Raw genomic sequence first — 27,965 nt, 5'->3', positions numbered from 1 at the left:
GAGTCTCCACACTGCCTCTCACTCATTCATTTGTTCAGTAAATAATCTGAATATCTATTTGGCATACTGTTGGCTCTGGAAATATAGTGAAAAATGCACAGTACCTGACTTCTCTGTGTCTTTGTTGGGGAAGGATCTGTTGCTTCCTAATCTACCATCTTGTTGATATTACTTCTCTAATGATTTTTATTTTATTTTTATTTTTATGATTTTTTCAGACAGAGTCTCACTCTGTCACCCAGGCTGGCGTGCAGTGGCATGATCTTGGCTCACTGCAACCTCCACCTCCCAGGTTCAAGTGCTTCTCCTGCCTCAACCTCCCAAGTAGCTGGGATTACAGGTGCGCACCACCATGCCTGGCTAGTTTTTATATTTTTAGTAAAGATGGGGTTTCACCATGTTGGCCAAGCTGCTCTCGAACTCCTGACCTCAAGCGATACACCTGCCTTGGCCTCCCAAATTGCTGAGATTACAGGTGTGAGCCACCATGCCTGGCCATGATTTTTATTTTTAAAGCATTTTATTTAGCATTGGAGATATGAGGAAATGGTAGCTGCCCTGAAATAACTTCCTTTTTGGCTGGGAAGACAGGATTTATAAATTAAAACTATCAATATTTGGTAGACTATAGTAAGTGAGGGGTTTGTGCCATAATCCCAAAAGAAACAATCCTGCATGTTAAAATCTCGAAAGATCAAAATCCCCTAAAGTGTAAAATCCCCAAAATTGTAATCTTGAAAGATGAAAATCCTGAAAATGTAGTTCTGGGAAAAAAATTATTTTAAATTATTTAAAAGACATTTACTTTTTCTTTTTAGAGACAGGGTCTCACTATGTTGCCAAGGCTGGAATGCAGTGGCTATTCACAGGTGTGATCATAATGCACTACACCCTCGAACTCCTGGGCTCAAATGAGCCTCCTGACTCTGCCTCCCAAGTAACTGGGACTACAGGCACACACCACCATGTCCAGCTTATTTACCTTTTTTTTTTTTTTTTTTTTTTTTTGAGATGGAGTTTTGCTCTTATTGCCCAGGCTGGAGTTCAATGGCGCGATCTCGGCTCACTACAACCTCCGCCTCCTGGGTTCAAGCGATTCTCCTGCCTCAGCCTCCCGAGTAGCTGGGATTACAGGCATGCGCCACCACCCCTGGCTAAGTATATATTTTTAGTAGAGACAGTGTTTCTCCATGTTGGTCAGGCTGATCTCGAACTGCAACCTTAGGTGATCTGCCTGCCTTGGCCTCCCAGAGTCCTGGGAGTACATGCGTGAGCCACCGTGCCTGTTTACATTTTTAAAGGGAATTTATTTGAGAAACATATAAAAACATAACAGAAAGGCTGAGCACAATGACTCACACCTCTAATCCCAGCACTTTGGGAGGCCGAGGCAGGTGGATCACTTGAGGTCAGGAGTTCAAGACCAGTCTGACCAACTTGGTGAAACCCCATCTCTACTAAAAAATACAAAGCTGGGCTTGGTGGCATGTGCCTGTAATCCCAGCTACTCAGGAGGCTGAGGCAGGAGAATCGCTTGAAACTGGGAGGCAGGGGTTGTGGTGAGCCAAGTTGTGCCATTGCACTCCAGCTTGGGTGACAGAGCGAGACTCCATCTCAAAAAACAAAACAAAACAAAACAAAAAACAAAAAAAAACCCAGAAATCTTCATAAGTTACTTTATACAATAAAATAGGTAATAATATATTTTTACAAGCATAAACTCACTCAAGTATATTAATAGTAGTTATACAGATATAGCAGTTATGAGCAGATGAACCATATTCATAAAGAAATAAGTCAAAAAATGAAATGTATAAATATATATCACTGTAGTTGGTAATTGTGTGTACCCAGCTTTATAACTGTGGTCTTCTGGAATACCATGATGGATAACGTAAGTCTTTTGATGAAATTGATCAAAACCATCATTGGCCGGGCACAGTGGCTCACACCTGTAATCCCAGCATTTTGGGAGGCCAGGACAGGTGGATCATGAGGTTAGAAGTTTGAGACCAGCCTGGCCAACAGAATGAAACCCCATCTCTACTAAAAATACAAAAAATTAGCTGAGCATGGTGGTGGGTGCCCGTAATCCCAGCTACTTGGGAGACTGAAGAGAATCGCTTGAACCTGGGAGGCAGAGGTTGCAGTGAGCAGAGATGGTGCCCCTCACTCCAGCCTGGGCGACAGTATGAGACTCCGTCTCAAGAAAAAAACAAAAGAAACAAACAAACAAAAAACCCTGCAACATATGCAGTTGCCTAAAGAGAAAAACAAATTTTTAAACAATCATTTAGAAAATTGTCTGTTTGTTTATTTATTTATTTATTTTGAGACAGAGTCTCACTATTTATTTATTTATTTATTTATTTTGAGACAGAGTCTCACTCTGTCGCCCAGGCTGGAGTGCAGTGGCACAATCTCGGCTCACCGCAACCTCCGCCTCCCAAGTTCAAGCGATTCTTGTGCTTCAGCCTCCTAAGAAGTTGGGACTACAGGCGCACACCACCATGCCTGGCTGATTGTATTTGTTTATTTATTTTTTGAGATGGATTTTCGCTCTTGTTGCCCAGGCTGGAGGGCAATGGTGCAACTTTGGCTCACTGCCACCTCCGCCTCCCAGGTTCAAGCGATTCTCCTGCCTCAGCCTCCCAAATAACTGGGATTACAGGCACCCGCCACCAGGCATGGCTAATTTTTGTGTTTTTAGTAGAGACCAGGTTTCACTATGTTTGTCAGGCGGATCTTGTACTCCTGACCTCAGGTGATCCGCCCGCCTCGGCTTCCCAAAGTGCTGGGATTACAGGCATAAGCTACCACACCCGGCTGATTTTTTGTATTTTTATTAGAGACAGGGTTTTGTCATGTTGCCCAGGCTTGTCTTGAACTCCTGAGCTCAGGTACTCCGCCTGCCTTGGCCTCCCAGACTGCTAGGATTGCAGGTGTGAGCCACAGCACTCAGCCTATTTATTTTAAAGATCTTGTTTTGCTTTGTTACCCAGATTGGACCTGAACTCCTGGGCTCAAACGAACCTCCCAGCTCAGCATCCCAAGCGGCTGAGACTACAGGCACATGCCATTGCACCCAGCTGAAAAATTCTATGTTCCACAAATGCAGATACACAGAAAAGACATCTCTTTATTTATTGAGGAAGTTTCGACCTTTTTTTTCTGACATGCACAATGCCTACACAGAAAGCCAACATGATAATGCACTTTTTTGGAGTCGTATTTACAAAATACATAAAACAAATTGTAACTCTGTAAAAGTATATAATTTATACTTTTAGTACTGGAAATGATGCAAAGCTGAAATATATAGCACAGTGAATTGCTAGCAAAGTTACTGACTAGTTCAAAAGTAATTATGTGCATGGTAGGATAAGAAGACATATACTTAGCCAGGCGTGGTGGCCCACACCTGTAGTCCCAGCTACTCGGGAGGCTGAGGCAGGAGAATCACTTGAACCCAGGAGGTGGAGGTTGCCGTGAGCCAAGATGGCTGGGTGCAGTGGCACATAACCTGTAGTTCGAGCTGGTTGAGACAGAGGCAGAAGGATCAGTTGAACCCAGGAGTTTGAGGCTGTAATACACTATGCTTATGTCTGTGAATAGCCACTGCACTGTGGCCTGGGCAACACAGCGAGACTCCATCATATATATATAACATATTCATATATATAGTATTTATATATAATATATAGTATTCATACATATAGTATTTATGTGAATAAATAAATAAGCTGACTAAATAGTGGAATAAAAAACTTGAGGAAAAACCCAAAAACTGGAAATAAAATTTAACTTCTGAAAAATGTATTACAGGAATAAATTCTGGGCAGTTAGTTGCACAGAGGTTGTCCATAAGACCTGGCTGACTTTCGCAGTAATTTAACTATATTTTGAAGTCTTACCTCACAATGAATAGCTGTGATTGAAATGAAAAATAGGTTTTTTTTCTTTTAGGGCATGGCTCTCCTTATAGAATACATTCACATTTGACATACACCAACATGATATACACAGACATGAGCATTTCCTATTAAATTTGCCCATCTTTTGTGCCATACTTCTATGTTGTTTTAGGTACACAGAAATCCATTCCACGTGAAATCATATACAGACCACAGATTTGGCACAAATAATACTGGTGATTGAACAGCAACACCATTGTGTATGTGTTTTGTTTTGTTTTGTTTTTTGAGACAGTCTCACTCTGTCACCCAGGCTGGAGTGCAGTGGCGTGATTTCAGCTCACTGCAACCTCCACCTCCTGGGTTCAAGTGATTCTCCTGCCTCAGCCTCCCAAGTAGCTGGGACTACAGGTGTGAGCCACCACACCCAGCTAAGTATATGTTTTCTTATCCTACCATGCACATAATTATTTTTGAACCAGTCAGTAATTTTGCTAGTTCTTTTGGGCAAATGTGGCTTTAATTCATTAAAAGCTCCTGGAATTTTATCAGCTGGAAGGAATGCCAGTGTGGACGAGTGATGCATTTTTATTTTTATTTTCTTATTAGAGACACGGTCTTGCTCTGTCACCCAGGCTGGAGTGCAGTGGCACGATCTCAGCTCACTACAACCTCTGCCTCCCACGTTCAAGTGGTTTTCCTGCCTCAGCCTCCTGAGTAGCTGGGATTACAGGTGGGCACCACCACACGTGGCTAATTTTTGTATTTTTGGTAGAGGCAGGGTTTTGCCATGTTGGCCAGGCTGGTCTTGAACTCTTGACCTCAGGCAATCCACCCTCCTTGACCTCCTGAAGTGCTGGAATTTCAGGCATAAGCCACTGCCCCTAGCCAAATGATGCATTTTTAAACGGAAGTGTTCGTTGTTGTGTTATGTGACTAATCTACTCATCTGAATTTTCTGCCAAATGCAAGTAAAAACAGGATGGGAATAGTCCCACCTACTATGATACAAGTAACATGCTGCAGCTACCCTGCTTACAATAAAAAATGAACTTCCCCAGAATTCAGCTTTCAGGATTTCAACGTGCTGAATTTTAATCTTCCAGGATTGTGATTTTCAGGATTTTAGATGTTAGGGATTTTTAGACGTTAGAGATTTTGATCTTTCAGGATTATGGCATTTGAGATTGTGTTTTTAGGGATTATGATTAGCACTGGTATGTGAACAACCTATAAATGCAATAAGAGCTCGGAGTAGGACTTCATAAGTAGATGGGCCTTCAACCTAGAATCGAAGAAAGAATAAGCTTCTCTGAATGGTAAGCTTCTTGAAGGCAGGAACTGTGTCTTTTTTTTTAAACTATAATATTTCTAGGGCCCACAGAATGCCCAATAGATATCCAAATTATTTACTGAACAAATGGATGAGCAGAAGGGAAGTACCAGAGACCCTTCTGGGTTAGGGAGTTAGTATGAACAAAGGTGAGAAGGCAAGAGTGTGGTTAGTTTGGGGGACAGACAATGAGTAATTTAGTTTGTCTACATTGCAAAGAGCCTATGGGGCCTATGGGAAATACTCAGAAATAGTTGGAGAAGATGACAGGGGCCAGATAGTGAAAAACTTTTGGTTGGGGTTTTTTTTTTTTTTTTTTGAAACAAGGTCTACAAGGTCTTGCTCTGTCACCCAGGCTGAAGCGCAGTGGCAAAATCATAGCTCACTCCAACCTCGACCTCCTTGGCTCAAACAGTCGTCCTGCATAGCTAGGACTACAGGTATGCACCACTTTGCCAAGCCAATATTTAATTTTTTTCCAGACTTCATAGTAGCAGAATTTTATTTAATTAAAAATGTTTTTTAAAAATTAGACATTACAAATTCAGAACCCACTATTTCAATTAACTGAAGAAAAATAGGAGGTTGGGCTAAGACTTTGACAAATTATATTGTAAATCCATCCACAGTGTTATAAAATGAAAAGAACAAAAATAACAATAGTTTACACATGTCTTTAAAAAAGCAAGTTTAGAAAAAGACCAGATTAAATCAAGCCCAACCCTGTAAATTATAAAAGAAAGAACCTTGAGATTCATCCAGCTGCTCACTTCCTCCTCTCTTTCCCGTTTCCGTGTAGTCAGCCACTACTGTTGGTTCTTCAAAACTCCTTTTATGTGCCAGCTTCTCTAAGAAAACTTTACTGACCCAAGGTCTCATAAGATACCATTACTGTGTTCTTCCAAAATCTCTATTATAGCACTTCTTTTTTTTTTTTTTTTTTTTTGAGACGGAGTCTCGCTCTGTGGCCCAGGCTGGAGTGCAGTGGCGCGATCTCGGCTCACTGCAAGCTCCGCCTCCCAGGTTCACGCCATTCTCTTGCCTCAGCCTCCCGAGTAGCTGGGACTACAGGCGCCCGCCGCCACGCCCGGCTCATTTTTTGTGTTTTTAGTAGAGACAGGGTTTCACCGTGTTAGCCAGGATGGTCTCAATCTCCTGACCTCGTGATCCGCCCATCTCGGCCTCCCAAAGTGCTGGGATTACAGGCTTGAGCCACCGCGCCCGGCCAGCACTTCTTATTTTTTTAATGTTAATAATCAATTCATTATACTGATATTTATATTATGGTATTTGCTGAGACAAACTGCAGAAGGTATTGCAGAGTTCTTTTTTATTTTATTTTATTTCAATAGTTTTTGGGGAACAGATGATTTTTGGTTACATGGATAAGTTCTTTAGTGGCAATTTCTGAGATTTTGGTGCACCCATCACCTGAGCAGTGTACACTGGTACCTACTGTGTATTCGTTTATCCCTTACCCCCTCTCACCTTACCCACCAAGTCCCCTAAATCCATTATATCATTCATATGCCTTTGCATCCTCATAGCTGAAAACCACACAATGTTTGGTTTTCCATTCCTGAGTTACTTCACTTAGAGTAATGGTCTCCACCTCCATCCAGGTTGCTGCAAATGCCATTATTTCATTCCTTTTTATGACTAAGTAGTATTCCATGGTACATATATTCCACATTTTCTTTATCCACTCGTTGTTTGATAGGCATTTTTGTTGCATTTATCTTTTGTATTTTTTTTGGTTTCAATTTATTTTGGGTCTGTTCTGATCTTTGTTACTCTTTTCTTCTGCTGTGTTTGGCTTTGGTTTGTTATTTCTCTAGTTCCTTGAGGTGTGACCTTAGATTGTCTATTTATGCTCTTTCAGACTTTTTGAGACAAGGCCTGGCCCTATTGCCCAGACTGGAGTGCAGTGTCACAATCTTGGCTCATTGCAACCTCCGCCTCCTGGGCTCAAGCTGTCTTCCCACCTCAGCCTCCAAAGTAGCTGGGACTACAGGCATATGCCACCACACCGAACTAATTTTTGTATTTTTTGTAGAGACAAGGTTTGCCATGTTGCCCAGGCTGGTCTCAAACTCCTTAGCTCAAGTAATCCACCGGTCTCAGCCTTCCAAAGAGCTAGGAGTATAGGCATAAACCACCGCACCGGGCCTCTTTTGGACTTTTTGATGTAGACATTAAATGCTATGAACTTTTCTCTTAGCACCGCTTTTGCTATGTCCCAGGGGTTTAATCATTTGTGTCACTATTATCATTTAGTTCCAAGAATTTTTAAAATTTCCATCTTGATTTCATTGTTGACCCAAAGATTGTTCAAGAACAGATTATTTAATGTCCATAGTTTTGAGGGTTCCTTTTGGAGTTAATTTCCAGTTTTATTCCACTGTGGTCTGAGAGGATACATGATATACTCTGATTTTCCTAAATTTATTTAGACTTGTTTTGTGACTTATCATATGGTCTATCTTGGAGAATGTTCCATGTGCTGATAAAAGAATATATATTCTGCAGTGGTTTAGATCCATTGTTGGGGAGCTAGTGTGGTCTTTTAAGGGTGTTATAGAACCTTGTTTTGTTTTATTAGCAGAATTACTTTTCTGATTCCTTCTCATCTGGGTAGACTATTTCAGTGGAAAAATCTGGAACTCAAAGCCTGCTGTTCAGATTTATTTATACCACAGAATGATCCCTTGATGCGGTGCTCTGCCCCCTTACCCTGGGGATAGGGCTTCCTGAGAGCTGGACTGCAGTGATTATTATTGCTCTTTTGGGTCTAGCTACCCAGTGGAGCTACCAGGCCCTGGGCTGGTGCTGGGGAATATCTGCAAAGAGTCCTGTGATATGATTCATCTTCAGGTCTCCTAGCCATGGATAACAGCACCTGCTGTGGTGGAGGTAACAAGGGAGTGAAGTACACTCTGTGAGAGTCCTTGGTTGCAGATATGTTTAGCGGGCTGGCTCTCTCAAATGCTGGTTATGCTAGCAGCGAAACTGTCATGTGGATAGACACAGGACTTCTGGTTAGCCAAGATGTTGCAGGCAGTGGAATTATCCAGTTTGCCATTGATGGGCATTTAGGTTGGTTCTGTCTTTGCTATTGTGATTACTGCTGCAGTGAACATATGCATGCATGTGTCTTTATGGTAGAGTGATTTATATTCCTTTGGGTACATACCCAATAATGGGATTGCTGGGTTAAATAGTAGTTCTGTTTTAAGTTCTTTGAGAAATCACCAAAGTGCTTTCCACAGTGGCTGAACTAATTTACATTCCCACCAGTATTGTATAAGTAGTCCCTTTTCTCCACATCTTTGCCATCATCTGTGATGTTTTTGACTTTTAAATAATAGCTTTCTAACTGCTATGAGATAGTATCTCATTGTGGTTATTTGCATTGCTCTAATGATTAGTGATGCTGAGCATTTTTTTATATGCTTCTTAGCCGCAGTATGTCTTCTTTTGAAAAATGTATGTTCGTGTCCTTTGCCTACTTTCTGATAGAGCTGTTTGTTTTTTTGCTTGTTATTTTAAGTTCCTTATAGCTTCTGGATATTAGACCTTTGTCAGATGCATAGCTTGCAAATATTTTCTCCCATTCTGTGGGTTGTCTATTTACTCTGCTGATAGGTTTTGTCATTGTTGTTGTTCTTTGCTATGCTCTTTAATTAGGTGCCATTTGTCAATTTTTGCTTTTGTTGCAATTGCTTTTGGTGTCTTTGTCATGAAATCTTTGCCAGGGCCAGTGTCCAGAATGGCATTTCCTAGGTTTTCTAGAGCTTTTATAGTTTTAGGTTTTACTTTTAAGTCTTTAACCCATGTTGAGTTGATTTTTGTAGATGGTGTAAGGAAGGAGTCCAGCTTCAATCTTCTGCATATGGCTAGCCAGTTATCCCAGCACCATTTATTGAATAGGGAGTCCTTTCCCCATTGCTTTTGTCAACTTTGTTGAGTATCGGATGGTTGTAGGTGTGCAGTTTTATTTCTGGGCTCTTTATTCTGTTCCATTGGACTGTGTGTCTGTTTTTATATCAGTACCATGCTTTTTTGGTGACTGTGGCCTTAAAGTATAGTTTGAAGTTGGGTAAAATTGATGCCTCCAGCTTTGTTCTTTTGCTTATGATTACCTTGGCTATTCAGGCTCTTTTTTGGTTCCATATGAATTTTAGAATAGTTTTTTTTCTAATTAGAAGAATGTCATTGGTAGTTTGATAGGGATAGCACTGAATCTGTAGATTGCTTTGGGCAGTATGGCCATTTTAACAATATTGATTCTTCTTATCCATGAGCATAAAATATTTTTCCATTTGTGTCATCTCTGATTTCTTTGAGCAGTGTTATAATTCTTGCTGTAGAGATCTTTCACCTCCCTGATTAGCTGTATTCCTAGGTATTTTGTTTCTGTGTGTGTGTGTGTGTACGTGTGTGTGTCTGTTGTGAATGAGATTATGCTCTTCATTTGGCACTCAGTTTGATACTCAGTATAGAAATGCTACTGATTTTTGTACATTGATTTTGCACCCCGAAATTTTGCTGAAGTTGTTTATAAGATCTAGGAACTTTTGGCCAGATATGATGGGGTTTTCTAGGTATAAAATTATTTTGTATTTTGTATTTTTATTTATCGATATATTTTTTTCTTTTTTTTTTTTTTTTTTGAGACGGAGTCTCGCTCTGTCGCCCAGGCTGGAGTGCAGTGGCGCGATCTCGGCTCACTGCAAGCTCTACCTCCCGGGTTCACGCCATTCTCCCGCCTCAGCCTCCGAGTAGCTGGGACTACAGGCGCCCGCCACCACGCCCGGCTAGTTTTTTGTATTTTTAGTAGAGACGGGGTTTCACCATGTTAGCCAGGATGGTCTCGATCTCCTGACCTCGTGATCCACCCGCCTCGGCCTCCCAAAGTGCTGGGATTACAGGCTTGAGCCACCGCGCCCGGCCCCGATATATTTTTTCTTATGCTACCTTGTCCAAGATCAAGTTATAACGTTATATCATCTGCAAATATAGTTTGACTTCTTCTCTTCCTATTTGGATGCTTTTATTTCTTTTTCTTGCCTGATTGCTCTGGTGAGGAATTCCAGTACTCTGCGGAGTAGGAGTAGTGAGAGTGAGCATTCTTGTCTTGTTCCAGTTCTCAGGTGGAATGCTTCTAACTTTTACCCATACCGTATGATGCTGGCTATGGGTTTGTCATAGGTGGCTGTTAATTATTTTGAGATATGTTCTTTCAATGCCTAGTTTGTTGAGGATTTTCAACATGAAGTGATGTTGAATTTTATCAAAAGTCTTTTCTGCATCTATTGAGATGATCATGTGTTTTTTATTTTTAGTTCTGTTTATGTAGTCAGTGTGTCCTATTTCAGAGCCTTTGGGTACTGCTTTGTGAAGAAAGACCTGGTGTTCTCTATGAGCCAGAAAAAACCCTGCTTTTTCAGCTCCCTTCCAGCTTACTCTACCTATGTCTGTTAACTGTTTTCTTACTCAATTTGTATTGTATTGTATTTATTTATTTTAGATACAGAGTGTCACTCTGTCACCCAGGCTGGAGTGCAATGGTGTAATCATAACTCACAACAGCCTGGAACTCCTGGGCTCAAGTGCTCCTCTCACCTCAGCCTCCTGAGTAGCTAGGACTACAGGTACACATTACCATGCCCAGCTAATTTTTTTATTTTTTATTTTTGTAAAGATGGTCTCACCATCTTCCTCAGACTGATCTTGAACTTCTGGACTCAAGCAGTCCTCTCACCTTGACCTCCCAAAGTGCTAGGATTACTGGCATGAGCTACTATGCCCAGCCAATTTATATCGTTTCATAAACTTTTACTTTACCTACCTTTTGTTAGCTTGGATTTTCCGTTTTTTTTTTTGGTTTTTTGTTTTTTGTTTTTTTTGTGAGACGGAGTCTCGCTCTGTCCCCCGGCTGAAGTGCAGTGACGCGATCTCGGCTCACTGCAAGCTCCGCCTCCCGGATTGACGCCATTCTCCTGGCTCAGCCTCCCCAGTAGCTGGGACTACAGACGCCCGCCACCACGCCCGGCTAATTTTTTTGTTTTTTTTTTTAGTAGAGATCAGCTCTACTTTTTATAGTGACAATGCAGGTTATCTTGTGTGGAGGTTCCTATCAATCAGCCTGTACAGGTAGCACCAGTGTATAACAATCTCTTGGCCAGTCAGCACTGGTGCTTCATGTTGCTTTCCTAAATTCTTTTTTTTTTTTTTTTCTTGAGACGGAGTCTTGCTCTGTTACCCAGGCTGGAGTGCAATGGTGCAATCTTGGCTCACTGCAACTGCCACCTCACAGGTTCAAGTGATTCTCTTGTTTCAGCCTCCTGAGTAGCTGGGATTACAGATACATACCACCACGCCTGGCTCATTTTTGTATTTTTAGTACAGATGGGGTTTCACCATGTTGGCGAGGCTGGTCCTGAACTGGTTGACCTCAGGTGATCCACCGGCTCAGCCTTCCAAAGTACTGAGATTACAGGTGTGAGCCACCACGCCTGGCCTGCTTTCCTAAATTTGAATTGCTTGCAAATCTGTTTTGTTTGCTCCATCATTGTCTTTCTATCATTAACATACTACTTATTTATTTTCAAAAGTATAAACTTATATGGAATTTCTTTAGGGGTTAAAGTAGACACTAGGTTACCAAGGCATAATTTCCCAAGACTTGGAGACCTGTGATCACTGGGAGGATTTTTGGATCTTCCTCTGAACTTAGCTATATTAAACATTGAAACAATCCTGCAAAATGCCTAGATGAGACAGGTTTAGAGGTAAGTTTTATCAGACCTTCTTGGAACAGATAAACCATAGAAGAATTAAACTGTTTCAGAGAAGAGATAAAGTGGGAAAGCTGTCCATCTCAGGTTTTGAGGTTAGTGTAATCTTGATACAAAACAGGGAAAGTCAGTATATATAAGAAAATGAAAGGCTAATCTTCTGAAAATGGATTTGAAACATCTAAATACAGTACTAGCAAATTGAATGTATCATTGTATTAAAAAACAAAACATCAGGACCAAATAGTTTGTTTAAATTATTATATTGCAAGGATGGTTTCATATCAGAAAATACATCACTGATATCATCCAACATATTAATTTTTAAAATGGGAAGATCTTTTTATTTTCTTAATAGGTTCAGAAGAAAACATTAGATAAACTTTAATATTTAGGCCGGGCACCGTGGCTCAAGCCTGTAATCCCAGCACTTTGAGAGGCCGAGACGGGTGGATCACGAGGTCAGGAGATCGAGACCATCCTGGCTAACACGGTGAAACCCCGTATCTACTAAAAAATACAAAAAACTAGCCGGGCAAGGTGGCAGGCACCTGTAGTCCCAGCTACTCGGGAGGCTGAGGCAGGAGAATGGCGTGAATCTGGGAGGCGGAGCTTGCAGTGAGCTGAGATCCGGCCACTGCACTCCAGCCTGGGCGACAGAGCGAGACTCCGTCTCAAAAAAAAAAAAAAAAACTTTAATATTTAGTCTGATTAAATTTTTTTCACAAAGCTAGAAATAAAAAACTTTCTTAACCTAAAGTTAACCAAAACTTCCTTTAGTAGACTTCACACTTACCAGTAAAACTATAGACCTGTTCCCTCTCAAATTAACAACAGTACATGGTGCCTACTATCAGCCTTAATATTTATTAATCAACTGAACTTCCTGGTTAATTCCAGAAGATAAGAAAAAGAAAAGAGAGGACCACGCTGTCTGTATTTGAAGACTATGTAGATATCCATAGAAAACTCAAGAGAATCGCCAGCCGTGGTGGCTCACGCCTGTAATCTCAGCACTTTGGAAGGCTGAGGTGGGCAGATCACCTGAGGTCAGGAGTTCAAGACCAGCCTGACCAACATGGAGACATCCTGTCTCTACTAAAAATACAAAATTAGGCGGGCATTGTGTTGCATGCCTGTAATCCCAGCTACTCAGGAGGCTGAGGCAGGAGAATCGCTTGAACCCGGGAGGCGAGGTTGCAGTGAGCCAAGACCACACCGTTGCACTCCAGCCTCGGCAACAAGAGCGAAACACCATCTAAAAAAAAAAAAAAGAAAATTCAAGAGAATCCACAAATTATTAGAGCTAATAATAACAGTTCTGCAAGGTTTCTGAGTTTCAGATCAGCAACCTTTTGATTCAACCATACGAAATTATAATTTATGTAGGTCAAAATGGTCAAGTAAATATTTATTTGCAGTTTCATATGATTAAACCTAATACAAAAATCAATCACATTCCTGTCTACCAGCAATAATCATTTAGTAAATGTATACTTTTTTAAAGATTCTTTTCACAGTAGCCACAAAAAGACCATAAAGTATCCAGGAAATATCTAAACAAGAAATACGTATCTTGGGGAGAAAACATAATCAAAAGACCTGAATAAACAGAGAGATACCATGTGCATGGATGGGAAGACTTCGTATAATAAAGAGGTAATTTTCCCTAAAAAAGTTTATAAATTCGGCCGGGCGCGGTGGCTCAAGCCTGTAATCCCAGCACTTTGGGAGGCCGAGACGGGCGGATCACGAGGTCAGGAGTTCGAGACCATCCTGGCTAACACGGTGAAACCCCATCTCTACTAAAAAATACAAAAAACTAGCCGGGCGAGGTGGCAGGCGCCTATAGTCCCGGCTACTCGGGAGGCTGAGGCAGGAGAATGGCATAAAAACCCGGGAGGCAGAGCTTGCAGTGAGCTGAGATCCGGCCACTGCACTCCAGCCTGGGCGACACAGCGAGACTCCGTCTCAAAAAAAAAAAAAAAAAGTTTATAAATTCAATAAATGCCAATCAAAATTTCAAATGATTAAGGGTGAGGCTAGGGGGAAAAAATCCAGATGTATTGACAACCTAAGTGTAAACTTCAAAACTTTTAGAAGAAACTGTTGGCAGGTACCTTCATTACCTTGGCATAAGAAAGGATTTCATAAACAAAAGATGAAATTATAAGATGCATCATATGATTGTATTAACTTTAAATCTTATGTATGACAAAAGATGCCTTAAACAAAAGACAAACTGCAGACAGAGGATATTTACAACACATCTGACTGCCAGAGGCCTTGTATTCAGAATATATAAAGAACTCCAATCATTTAATATAAAAAATACGAACAACTTAATCAAAAAATAGGCAAAGGTTAGTTGATCGCTTGGAATATGTAATGCCTATTATTTTGTTTCTGCCAGTATTAAATATGATGTTTCTATTGATAGCACCTTCAAAGCAGCTTAGTTCTTTTTTTTTTGAGACAGAGTCTTACTCTGTCTCCCAGGCTGGAGTGCAGTGGTGCAATCTTGGCTCACTGCAACCTGTGCCTGAGGTTGAGGCAGGAGAATTGGGTTCAAGCAATTCTCCTGCCTCAGCCTCCCAAGTAGCTGGGACTATAGGCATGTGCCACCATGCCCGACTAATTTTTTTTTGTATTTTTAGTAGAGATGAGGTTTCACCATGTTGGCCAGGCTGGTCTCGATCTCCTGACCTCGTGATCTACCCGCCTCGGCCTCCCAAAGTGCTGGGATTACAGGCGTGAGCCACCGCGCCCAGCTGCAGCTTAGTTCTTATTAGTTTTGGCAAGTTCTTATGTGAGTGGTAGCTTTAGTGGTGATTATATGTTTTGTCAGCTCACAGTAGAGAAAAAATAGCCAATAGATATATGAAAAAATGTTCAATTTTACTTTAGTAATTTAGAAAATGTAAATTAAAAAAATTTTAAATTCTGAGAGTGGTCAATCAAATTTGACTAAGAGCCAGCTTTGTAATTCATCTCACAGCTCAGCCATGTACCAGCAGTGCAACCTTGGAGAAGTTTCTTTACTTCTCTGAGCCTGTTTGTTTTGTTTAAGATGGGGTTAAAATTACTGCCTCATTAGATTGTTGAGAAAAATAAATGACATATATTAAGTTTTAGAACAGTGCCTGGATGTAGTAAGTGTTCAATAAATGATAGCTGATTTAATTATTTGTAATGCAACTTAATTATCAAAATACCAAAAAGTATCCAGACCCAGGCAAATTTTGTCTGACTGTATTTTTTTTTTTTCTTGAGACAGAGTCTTGCTCTACTGCCCCTTGCTCTATTGCCCAAACTGGAGGGCAGTGGTACGATCTTGGCTCATTGCAACTTCTGCCTCCTGGGTCCAAGCAATTCTCCTATGTAAGCCTCCCAGGTAGCTGGACTACAGGCGCCCCCCACCACTCCTGGCTAATTTTTGTATTTTTAGTAGAGACGGGGTTTCACCATGTCGTCCAGGCTGGTCTCAAACTCCTGACCTCAAGTGATCCATCCGCCTCGGCCTCCCAAAGTGCTGGGATTAGAGGCATGAACCACCACACCCGGCCTGACTATATTCTACTTGGAGAAATCTGAAATAAATGGGGAGTAACTTACCTCTGAAAATGCCAGCTAGCTAGCTTCTTACTCAGAGCCCTCCCAGGTGGCATTACCTGGGTGAAGTCATAACTAGGGTCTAGACCTTATCTCTAAAGGCTCACCGCCTCAATTTTGTGAGAATAACATATTATGCCCAGTTTCTTGGGAACTGACTTATATGATCAACATCATTGGCGTGAAGATTCATTTTCAGTGAGAAACAGAACTGTTAAGCCAACTAGTACTTGAGTTTGGTTGTTATTACATTCTCTTCCTGTAGCTGAGGTATGTGGAAAATCAATTTTGGTTTTCTGTGCAAGGAATCCGTGCGGAGGGAGTCTGCTGGATGGTTTTAGCGACTGTTGGTATCAGGCCCCTATATGATATCAACAGGGTTGAGTAGTTGTATTTTTTAGTTGGGGGACTTGCTGTCTTTAGCTGAAGGAAGAACACTGCCTAACCATTGGTCAAAAGATGCTCTCCTCTTAACTGCTGACCTTCAATTTGTGGTCAGGCATAGGCTGGCAGTCCTCCACAGTCATATTCTCTTTGGTTCTGTGAGGTTATATCTCAGTCACTTTGATTGGGTTTGGGGGGCCCCAGAACTCTGCTGTCATTCACACCTCAGGGTTATAGTATTTTTAGCAGATGGATTATTGTGTCCACTGTTTTTTTTTTTTTTTTTTTTTTCTAATTTCAACCTCGGAAGATAAAACCTTAATTGCTGTTTTGGAGACATTTTATATCATTGTCATGTGACAATTCCTTATTTCTTGAACCTGCTCAATGACATCATCACCTTAACAGTCCTGCTCCCACCTTCCCATTAAGGTGCAAATCATGTCTGAAACAATTCTATGGCATATTTTCTTTGTTGGCAGACTCATGTATGTTGGCTTCTTAGAATTAGTAATGCATTAAATGGTCCCATAGAGATCTATTGTTTGGTCTCTTGGAATGTGTAATATGTATTATTTTGCTTCTGCCAATATTAGATAGGATGTTTCTCATTCATAGTTCCTTCAAAGCAATTTAGTTCTTCTTTTTTTTTTTTTTTTTTCTTTTGAGATGGGGTCTCACTTGCTCTGTCACCCAGGCTGGAGTGCAGTTGTGCGATCTCAGCTCACTGCAGCCTCTGCCTCCTGGGCTCAATTGATCTTCCCACTTCAGCCTCCTGAGTAGCTGGGACTACAGGGTGCATGCCACCATGCCCAGATAACTTTTTGTAGTTTTTGTAGAGACGGGGTTTCACCATTTTGCCCAGGCTGGTCTCGAATTCCTGGACTCAAACGATCCACCTGCCTCGGTTTCCCAAAATGCTGGGATTATAGGCGTGAGCCAATGCACCTGCCCCAGTTTAGTTGTTATTAGTTCTGTTAAGTTTCTGTGTAAATGGTAGGTATAGTGATGATACATATTTTGATAAGTTGATTGTAGCTAAATTAGGTGGTTTGATAAGACTGTTGTCCTGTCTTTAAACAAGCTATTCTTTATTTACCCTTGGCTATAGGCTGTTTGTGATCACTAACTTAAAAATAATAAACATTCAATGGTAGGCTGGTCTTGAGGAAAAAAAGACAAAAATAATTTAAAATTTACTGAGAAATCAGGCTCACACAACACCTTGTTCATAAACTAAAGGTTATTATTCTAAAGGTTAGTTTAGAATAATTACTTTTCTAGTTATTCACATCTCTTAAAAACTTAATAAATTACATATATACCTTGTTTTATTATTGAATATTTGCTAAGGATATACCTCACTGATATAATAATTTCATGGGTATGTACAGTGTTCAGCACATTTACCACGGGCAACGTAGGAGAGATGCTGGAAAAAATTATGAAGTCAGTGAGACTTATTTTTCGTGTTCTCATATCTTTTTTTTTTTTCTTTTAAGTGACCTCTCTTGTTGGTGTCCATTAGAACCTTAAGGCTCAGAACTCCCTTCTGTGGGATCTCAGGCAATGATTCATGCTTTTCCCTTCCTCTTCAGTTTCTTTCTGTCAACGTTTACTTAGGCAGTATCATATGCCTGAGCTCTGCTTTCCATCTCCTGCTACAGTAAATTAACCTGCACTTAGTTATTGGTAGTTGATTGGCTTAGGGTGTTTCCCTTAAAATATTTGCCTTTAATAGGGACTTCGATGTCTTAATTCAAATGGTGAGACTTACTGGCACACCAGGAGGTTGATATTTTAAAATAGGGCAGAGGTAGCTAAGATTTGTGGGACTTAAACTGTAGTAAGTTCATTGCCTGGGTATGCACTGGCCCTCTTTTTGTGGTCAGCCTGTTTGATTCTTGTACAAGTTAGGGCCCAGTCCTCTCACCTCTTGTGCCTGCTCACTATAGTTGAGTTCCCAGAAGTACATCTGCTTTATTCTTGTACAAGAGATGAGGGTTCATGCACAGTTCACGTCTTTGAAATGCCTTCTATGCCTTATTTGAAAGAGGGCCCCCTTTATGTATTTGCCATGCAGCGCGTTCTCTTGGACCTGTAAGTATTCAACGGGCATACCCCCATTGGAGAGTGAGCTAAGGCTGATTCTGCTTTCTTTAATTTGACTGCATTTTGTGATGCTATGGGTTTGTTTTTGTTTTTTGTTTTGGAGACAGAGTTTCGCTCTTGTTGCCCAGGCTGGAGTGCAATGGCACGATCTCAGCTCACCACAATCATTGCCTCCCGGGTTCAAGCAATTCTCCTGCCTCAGCCTCCCAAGTAGCTGGGATTATAGGCACCACCACGCCTGGCTAATTTTGTATTTTTAGTAGAGACGGGGTTTCTGCATGTTGGTCAGGCTGGTCTCGAACTCGCGACCTCAGGTGATCTGCCCGCCTCGGCCTCCCAAAGTGCTGAGATTACAGGCATGAGCCACTCTGCCCGGCGATGCTATGTTTTTTGTTTGTTTGTTTTTTTAAAAACATCTAAATTGGACTTTTATTATCCTTGCACTGTGTTGCTATTAAACAATTTTTAAAGATTTAATAGATAAATTAGAAAAACCCTCAAATTTGCTCTAAAAAGATAGTGATTTTTTTTTATTTTTAATATAAAAGTATCCTCCATTTTCTTGTTTAAGAATAGCTTATTATGAACACCTTATTAGATGAAATTTTCTGGATAAAATCAAAACTAGAGACTCAGTTACTGTAAGATGCTGAAAACCAGCCTGACTTTGGGCCCTGTGGAGGCAAAAATAACTGGCCTGGGGATGGGTAACAGGGCTGGCCAAGTCAGCCAGTATTTTGATTAGGTTTAACTACTTTCAGAGTACATGGCTATCTCATTTGAGCCTCCCTCAGAACAGCTCTCTGCAGTGTAGGTATTAGTGCTCTCCAACTTTAGGCACTAAGAAACTGAGGCTTATAGTGCACCTTGTGAATTTAGAATGGTATGGAGGAGGAGTGCTTCACCATTCAGCTGATTCCCTTAACTGTTCTCCCTCTCTCTCTCACACACACACTCTCTCTCTCTCTCTCTCTCTTTCCCTCCCCGCCTTCTTCCCTCCCTCTCTTCTGACCCCCCCCACCACCTCCACTGCCCATTTCAGAGAGGTTGGTTGGATATTGAAAGAGATTACCAGTACACTGCAATAATGTTAGGAGCTGTTCCATGAGGGGAAGATCTCTTGAGAGTTGGCGAAAAGAGAGTCTGTCCACAAATTCACTTCTATGGACAGTTTTTGGTAGTGGCCCCTGGGGAAGAAGACTAGAAATTACCTTGGTACCTTGGTTGATAAGAAATGTCAAATGATTGACACTTGACTGACTGAGGCTCTGCTGTATTGCCACTCTGCAGAGTACAGACTCTTCAGAGCCTGCATTTTGCAGTCATCGGCTTATGGAAAAGATGTGGGGAGGGGACTCTTTTTGTAATGGCTAGTGCTACTAGCTAGAATTCCTTAGGTACTCTATATGCCATAAATTCCAGATTGCCTATCTCTAAACCTTATTTCCTAAGGAAAACAGAGTAAACCATTTTAGCTCTGTGCTTATCTTCAGTCATCTTGCTGATGCCTCAATTTTTAAGATTACTGAAACACTGAATCTTCTCAGTGCCATGTCCTTTTTTTAAAATAGGTAATGTGACTTTTTTCCCCAAAAGGTACAAAGGTTGACCACTGAGTCTCCTTTCCATCTCCATCCCACAAAGCATGTGCTGTTACCAGTTTCTTGTTATCCTCTTATTTGCATGTGTGTATATGTATGCTTGCATGTATATTCATGATATACACATTGTTCTGCCCCTTTGCTTTTTTCACATACTGTATTTTGAGTTGTACATAGAGCCCTGCCTCTTTTTTCCTTTTTAAAAAATAACTGGTGGTTTCCACTTATGGCTGATTTATAATTCATTTAACTTATTCCCTATTAAAGTGCATGAATGATAAATGATCTCTTTGTAGCTTCCAGTGTTCTCCTTCTGTATATATTTAACAAATACTCCTGTGTATTTGGCTCCTTTTCTTTGGATATTTGTCATCTTTTCTCTTGAAACCAAGTACTTAAAAGTTGTCTTTTTTTTTTTTTTTGAGATGGAGTCTCACTCTGTTGCCAGGCTCAAGTGCAGTGGTGTGATCTTGGCTCAAGTGATTCTTCTGCCTCAGCCTCCTGAGTAGCTGGGATGACAGGCGCACGCCACTATGCCCAGCTAATTTTTGTATTTTTAGTAGAGATGGAGTTTCACCATGTTGGCCAGGATGGTCTCGATTTCTTGAACTCGTGATCCGCCCACGTCAGCCTCCCAAAGTACTGGGATTACAGGCGTGAGCCACCGCGCCTAGCCTAAAAGTTGTCTTCATGCAAAATATGATGGGCCTCCTTCCTGACAGACATGCTTTGGTATGTTGCTGGAGAGGCACAGAACTAAATGGACTGCTGTCGTTTAAGCAGCAGGACATCAGGAAGACGGGTTCCCATTTCTTAGAACAACCACCGAAATAACCGACACCAGCATCTAATCTTGAGGATCCATTTGTATATTCCAGTCAGATTTATTTTGTATTCACAGAAATTGTTCCTTTTCTTCTCTGCAGGCAGTTCCTAATGTATATGTGTCTTCCATACAAATGACCATGTGTGGAAAGCCCTCTTCAGCCATGTGGAGAAAGTGGGAGGAGGGAGATTCCCAATTTCACTGCTTGAGCTGCAGCTGGGAAAGCAATTGTTGGTGTCTCAAGTTGCAACTTTGAAATAATTTTCTCAGAGAAAATACATTCGGTAGTTAACTGTTATAGTGATAGCACTAGTATTCTATTACTCTACTATACATACATTATGGATTCAATAGGCTTTTTAAACTAGACCAAGTGCTATTTTTCACATTGTTTCTATGATTGAAAACCAACCTGTTGGTTGGTGTTTGTGAATACTGTGTTGGATCTGTGTGGCCAGATTTTGCTTCATAAAACCAATGTCATGTAGACTGGGGGTAACCTTTATGTGACTGGGGTCAGAAAAACAAAAATACTATATTTCTAAAAATATAATTTTTGTTCTGTTGTTTGCTGAGACTACAGTGAGACTTATAAATGTATAGGATGAGCTTCTTTCCACCTGGATAATTGGAGTCCATGAGAAAGGAGCAGAATTGCTTAAAAATCAGGAGTGCAGTGGTGCGATCTCAGCTCATTGCAACCTCTGTCTCCCAGGCTCAAGCAATTGTCCTGCCTCAGCCTCCAGAGTAGCTGGGATTACAGGCGCACACCACCACACCCGGCTGATTTTTGTATTTTTTAGTAGAGACAAGGTTTCACCATGTTAGCCAGGCTGATGCTGAACTCCTGACCTCAAATGATCTACCCACCTTGGCCTCCCAAAGTACTGGGATTACAGGCCTGAGCTACCATGCCAGGCCTCGGACTTTTCTTTCCCAGTAAAGTGGAAGTTTCAGAAAGAGAGAACAACGTTTGGCTAAGCAAGGGCATTTCAACAGACTGACTAAAGTGGCTTCATGCCCCGCAAAGACAGAGCTAATCAGGAAATTTTGTAGACAAATTGTGGATAAAAATCTGGTGAGGTTACTGAAAGAAATTTGGTAGGGTGGTGGGGTTGGGGGCGGTGGCTGGGGGTTGCCTCCTGAGTCTAAAAGGCAGACTTGAGGCCCAGACAGAAAGGCTCATGCAGGCAATCTCTGTGACTAACGCTACTGAGAAAAACTGCACCACTCTGATTTGGTGTGGGGGATCAGGTGGGAGGTGTTTTTCAAAGGGTACATTTCAAAGTAAAACTAGAAATGATGGTAAAAATGAAGAGTATTTCATAACCTATCTAATTTGTGAACAGCTTGTATCCCAAGGTTTTCTCTCACTACTGATATATTGTTTGCTTTTCTTGTCTTTAAAGAAGACATTTATTTTTTATTTTTTTATTTTTTGAGATGGAGTCTCGCTCTGTCGCCCAGGCTGGAGTGCAGTGGCCGGATCTCAGCTCACTGCAAGCTCCGCCTCCCGGGTTTACGCCATTCTCCTGCCTCAGCCTCCCAAGTAGCTGGGACTACAGGCGCCCGCCACCTCGCCCGGCTAGTTTTTTTTTTTTTGTATTTTTTAGTAGAGACGGGGTTTCACTGGGTTAGCCAGGATGGTCTCGATCTGCTGACCTCGTGATCCGCCCGTCTCGGCCTCCCAAAGTGCTGGGATTACAGGCTTGAGCCACCGCGCCCGGCCAGAAGACATTTATTTATTTACTTATTTATTTGTTTTGAGACAGAGTCTTGCTCTCTTGCCCAGACTGGAGTGCAGTGGCACAATCACGGCTCACTGCAGCCTCAACCTCCTGGGCTCAATCAATCCTCCCACGTCAGTCTCCCAAGTAGCTGGGACTACAGGCACATGCCACTACGCCCAGATAATTTTTTGTAGTTTTTGTAGAGATGGGGTCTCACCACATCGTCCAGGCTGGTCTTGAACTCCTGGGCTCAAGCGATCTGCCCACCTCAGCTTCCCAAAGTGCTGTGATTACAGGTGTGAGCTACCATGCTGGCCTAAAAATATTTTTATGTTGTATTTCAAGCATACCCCAAAATAAAGAGAGTAGTAAAATGAATTCCATGTACCTATCTCATAACCTGTCTAATTTGTGAATAGCTTGTATCCCAAGGTTTTCTCTCACTACTGATATATTGTTTGCTTCAACCATTACAGACATTTTGACAATCTTGTTTTTTCTGTCCTATTATTTTTTTTTTCCTGGAGTACTTCAAAGCAAATTCCATATATCAATCATAATATTAATATTTCACCTACAAATATTTCAGAGGTATTTCTACCATACAAAGATTAAAAATGGAACCACAGCACCATTATCACATTAAACTAATAATTACTTGGTGTCACTTAATACTTAGTCCATGTTCAGTTTCTCTAGTTGTGGACTAAGGGCGGTGGTAGGGAGGGAAGCTGGAAGAAGGGGTTACAAAGCGGCACAAGGTAACTTTTAAGGGTGACTGATGTGTTTATTGTTTTAATTGCAGTGGTTTCACAAGTATATCATATGTTAAAACTTACCAGATTATAAACTTTAAATATGTGCAGCTCATTGTATGTCAATTATACCTCAATAAAACTTAAAAAAAGAAAAAAACTAATGGTGTAGCTAGATACAGACAGTATTTTAAAACATTTTTCCCCAGTTATCTCAAAAATATCTTTTTATGGTTGGTTTGTTCAAATCTGGACCTAAATAAGAACCACAGATTGCATTTGATTGCTGTGTCTATAGGTTTCTAATAATCTAGAGCAAATCCACTCCCACTTGCCTTTTTTTCATGCCATTTAAATGTTAAAGAAACCAGATGACTGACGGATCCTGTAGCGTTTGCTACATTTCGATTTGGTGATATGGCTAACTGCAGCCTATGACAGCATGTTCTTGGCTCCTAGGTTTCCTATAACCTGGTAGTTAGATCCAAAGGCTTCCTTGGACTCAGGCTCAGTTCTTTTAGCAAGAGTATTTTATAATAGGTGATGCTGCTATGAACCTTTCATGGCATTGTATCAGGGAGGTCTAGTTGCCCTAGTTTCAAGCAAAATTGATCAGTAGAGTTAGGTATTGTCAGCCTTATCCATCTATTATAACATTTCCTGTCAGTTTTCACCTAATACTTTAAGAAGCCACTGCCTACATCCCCTATTTTATTAGGAGTAAATTACTCATATCTGTGTATGTCTGAATAATGCTTGACAACTATATTGAGGTATAATTTTCATAGAATAAACCACACATATTTCAAGGGTACAATTCAAGAAAGTCTGACATATATACTTATATACACTTTGATATGTGTGTGTGTATATATGTGTATATATATATATATTTATGATTGCCTGTCTAGCTGCTGTAGAGAACATGGTATTAGGCATACTACAGGGACAAACCATGATTCCTTTGGTCAGCTTTTAGAAGGGTAAATCCTGATTCTCTCAGTGGCAGGGATAAAATTTTTCCATGTGGCAGTAGAGAACAGGGAGCCTTTAGTTCGGACCTTGTTTTATCACTAGCTTGTCGGGGAGATCATGCTAAAACAAAAGACTTCAAGTGGCTTTTTGGGTTTCCTCTTACAGGTTTTATTATGTAGATATCCTAAATACCTGCTTGCAGATATCCACATGCTGTTTGGGGGTTTATTATCCGAACCCAGCCTTGTTTCTGGCTCTTCTCCCCACTTTGATTTTCCTGTTCCATTTCAAAAGCACAAAATCTCAACAAGTATTTTAAAAAAGAGAAATCTTTTCATGCCTGTACAGACTTTTATCCCACTTTCCTTTAGGGAGACCTTAATACCAATGTGGTAATCCCAAGCAGAATGACACAGGAAGTAGTTTGCATTGTGCAAGTCTCATTGCACATGTGCTGCACTTAATGGAGCTGATCTCTGTGCCATTGGGTCACATATACAGTATGGCTAAAGACAGAGTATAATGCTTATCTTCAGTAAAAGGAAGAGTTAGCAAATGAGATCAGGGGTTCTATTGCACAGGATAATCCTTTCTTGGCTTAAGAAAAATTCTGGCCTGTGAGTGACATCTTTCTTCCATTGGTTGGAACATTCATGTGTTCGGATTCATAGGGAAGTTGGGTTAGCTGACCAAGGTGTGGACAGAGCTGATTCCCCAGGTTAGTAAGGGAACTGTTATTGAGCAGGGCCTGAGCAGTAGGACAAATTGGGGACAGGATACTGGGGTGGCTCAAAATGCATGCCATGCCTTTTTAACATCAGCTCTATGAATGGCCTCACCAAGTTGTAGCAAGTGGGCCCCTTTGATCTGGAGGCAGCACAAACTACTAAGCTCTGAAGCTTAATCCTTACCCAGCCAATCTGGTTCTCATCCACTTTTGGCTGCCCCGTCTCCTCTGCAGAGAGTCAACATTTCTAAGAGTGTGTGCATGTGTGTGCGTGTGTGTGTGTGTATACATGTGTTCTCCCAGTGTATTCAGAATCCTTGAATTTAAGGCCGGGCGCGGTGGCTCAAGCCTGTAATCCCAGCACTTTGGGAGGCCGAGACGGGCGGATCACGAGGTCAGGAGATCGAGACCATCCTGGCTAACACGGTGAAACCCCGTCTCTACTTAAAAAAAATACAAAAAACTAGCCGGGCGAGGTGGCGGGCGCCTGTAGTCCCAGCTACTCGGGAGGCAGAGGCAGGAGAATCATTGGAACCTGGGAGGCGAAGGTTGCTGTAAGCGAGATCGCGCCACTGTACTCCAGCCTGGCGACAGAGGAACACTCCGTCTCAAAAAAAAAAAGCATGTGTGGGAGCCAGGCATGATGGCATGTGCCTATAATCCCAGCTACTCGGGGAGCTAAGGCAGGAGGATCACTTGAGCCCAGGAGTTTGAGTCCAGCCTAGGCAGTATATTCTGTCTCTAAAATAATAATAATAGCCAGCTGCAGTGGCTAATGCCTGTAATCAAAACACTTTGGGAGGCCAAGATGGGCAGATCACTTCAGCTCAGGAATTTGAGATAAGCCTGGGCAACATGGCAAAACCCCATCTCCACCAAAAATACAAAAAATTAGCTAGGCACAGTGGTACACGCCTGTTTCCAGCTACTCGAGAGGATCACTTAAGCCCAGGAGGCAAAGGTTATGGTGAGCTGAGATCATGCCATCGCACTCCAGCCTGGGTGACTGAGTAAGACCCTGTCTCAATTTAAAAAATAATAATAATAAAGTGTGGAACTCTGTGTGAGTACACTAAAAATTATCAGGTTTTTACTTTACACGAGTGAATTTTATGGCATGTAAACTACCAATAATTTTTTTTAGTTTTTAAAAATTATCAAAATATATAATCCTGTATTGAAATGATGCTTGAAGTTTTAGGAAGTAGATAAAATTGAGAAGAGAGCTGAGGACAGAGCCTTAAGGAAACCCTAAACTTCAAGGAAGGGAGACATGAAAACAGAGATGTAATTACAGACACAGGAAGCAAGCCTGACAAGAACAGTTATCTAAAATTCAAGAGAGAATGTTTGTGCAGTGTTAAGTGTAGAAAAAATGTGGATGGGGACTGAGAAAAGGCTAATGCATTTAGCTATAAGGAAACTGCTAGTGACCTTTGAGAAAACAGTTTCTACAAAAAGGAGGTGTTAAGGAGTGAATTGTAAGGAGGATGAACCTGCACATTACTCTTGCCACAAGGAGAAAGAATATAGTGTCAAGGATGGTCTAGAGGCAGGACAAACTTTTGTCTGTCTGTCTGTGTATCTCCCTCTCTTTTTAGACAGAAGACACTTGAGAATATTTGTAGCAAGAGGAAGGAAGCAAACAAAAGAGAGCAGAGGATGAAGGTACGGAGGGTGTGGAACAAAGCATTTGTGCCATGTCAGGTGTTCTGCCTTTGTCATTTCCCTGCATGGCAGCAGGGATAGCCCCTTTCCATGGGCAAACCAGTATTGTATGCCAAATCCAGTTCCCTAGATGAACTCTACTCCTTTTTCATTGAAGAAAGCAGATCCTAATGCAAGTGAGCTATCATGCTGGCATAGGTTACATCTGCTGTAACCTATGATTAGACACTCATTCTTGAACATCATCACTTGATTACTGATGACAGATGAGTGATAGCACACCTCACAAGGGCTCTGGCACACCTAGCATGTCAGGACTCGTTGACTGTGGCCAAGAGCTGCTGCGTAAGTGGACATTCCAGCTCTTGGGTCAGAAAGCTAAGAACACATTTTGTCAGAGCTTCCGAACCCTTCTTAGAGAATTCAGCCTTTCCAGGGGGTCTCTGAGCTGCGCTATGACTTATAGTTTACCCCTCATCTACCCCCTCTTCAGAGACAATGGCACTGATGGGGAAAATGCAGCAGCCTGTGAGGACACTCTACCCATTCAGCAGTCTCTTCCCCCACCCACTGTCCCTTAGCAAAGGACTTCTGAACAGTTTCTCTAACCCTGCCCTTCTCAGTCTCTTTCCCCCTTTTTTGTTTTGATTTCTATCTTGATTTTTAAATCTTTTTCTTAATTATATTGATATTAGATTATGCTTTCCCATACTTCCTGGAAATGTTAGCAGAAAGTGAAATTCATTTTTAACATTTATTATTTGCAAATGTGTATTCGCTGTGTCTCTTTAAGCAGTCTATGCAGGTTTTGTGGTAGAGGTAATTCTAGGTACACTTAGTGAGTTAAAGGGTTAAAATACCCAGTGCTGTCGCATATGGCAGTGAGCAGAATCACAGATGTTGATGATACCACGTAATTAGTATTCTTTTATGTAAATGAAGGCTGTCAGCATGTTACCATAGTGTCTACTCTCTCTGAAGCTGGAATTTATGCCACTTGGTCTCACCAAACCAAGCAGGATTATTCAGCGGTCCTTAGTTAACAACTGAGGAGAAATCAATATGATGAGAGAGAGAGAAGAAATGGAATTTTCTCTAAAGTAGATTTACCCTTTTTTTTTCTCCCCCTATTTTGTTTTTGTTGATTCTCCTTCAACCCCCAGAAAATTTTATTTCTGGTGATGTAGTTACATAGTTAAGACCTGCTGAGAAATTTGCTATTTGAGAATAATGGAAATACTCCAATTAAAAGGCATCATATTTTCAAGCTATAGATTTTTTTGAAAGATTTAGAATCCTAATGTTGTCATCTCTCATATGGAGAATTTTTTAAAACATGATATAAATCTAGAATTTTTTCATCAGAACAAAAGGTAAATGTTGAAAAGATGTAATTATCTTTTCATTTAATACTTAGTGATATTTATCTACAGAATGCTTTTAAATACTATGATTCTTAGCTCCAGTTGATTCAGATTTTTAAAATAAAACTATGGTAATTAAAAAGGCAAAAGCTGATATTTTGTCA

General features: G+C 41.1%; 1 protein-coding gene across 12 annotated transcripts in view; it reads left to right on the top strand.

Moving 5' to 3' along the window:
• USP49 (ubiquitin specific peptidase 49) overlaps nucleotides 1-27,965 on the top strand; it is a 103,660-nt gene that overhangs the window by 51,920 nt on the left and 23,775 nt on the right. The window contains exon 1 of one of the 12 annotated variants that reach the window (XM_050789450.1): nucleotides 12,457-13,706. The exons of the other annotated variants lie outside the window; for them this stretch is intronic. The gene's annotated coding sequence lies outside the window, so the exon portion shown is untranslated. Of the gene's footprint in view, nucleotides 1-12,456; nucleotides 13,707-27,965 lie in introns of those variants that run through there. 12 annotated transcript variants of the gene reach the window in all.

The sequence above is a fragment of the Macaca thibetana genome, chromosome 4 (assembly GCF_024542745.1).
Source record: "Macaca thibetana thibetana isolate TM-01 chromosome 4, ASM2454274v1, whole genome shotgun sequence".
Lineage (NCBI taxonomy): Eukaryota > Metazoa > Chordata > Mammalia > Primates > Cercopithecidae > Macaca > Macaca thibetana.
The sequence above is the reverse complement of the archived record's forward strand: the minus strand, read 5'-3'. Positions and strand labels throughout refer to the sequence as shown.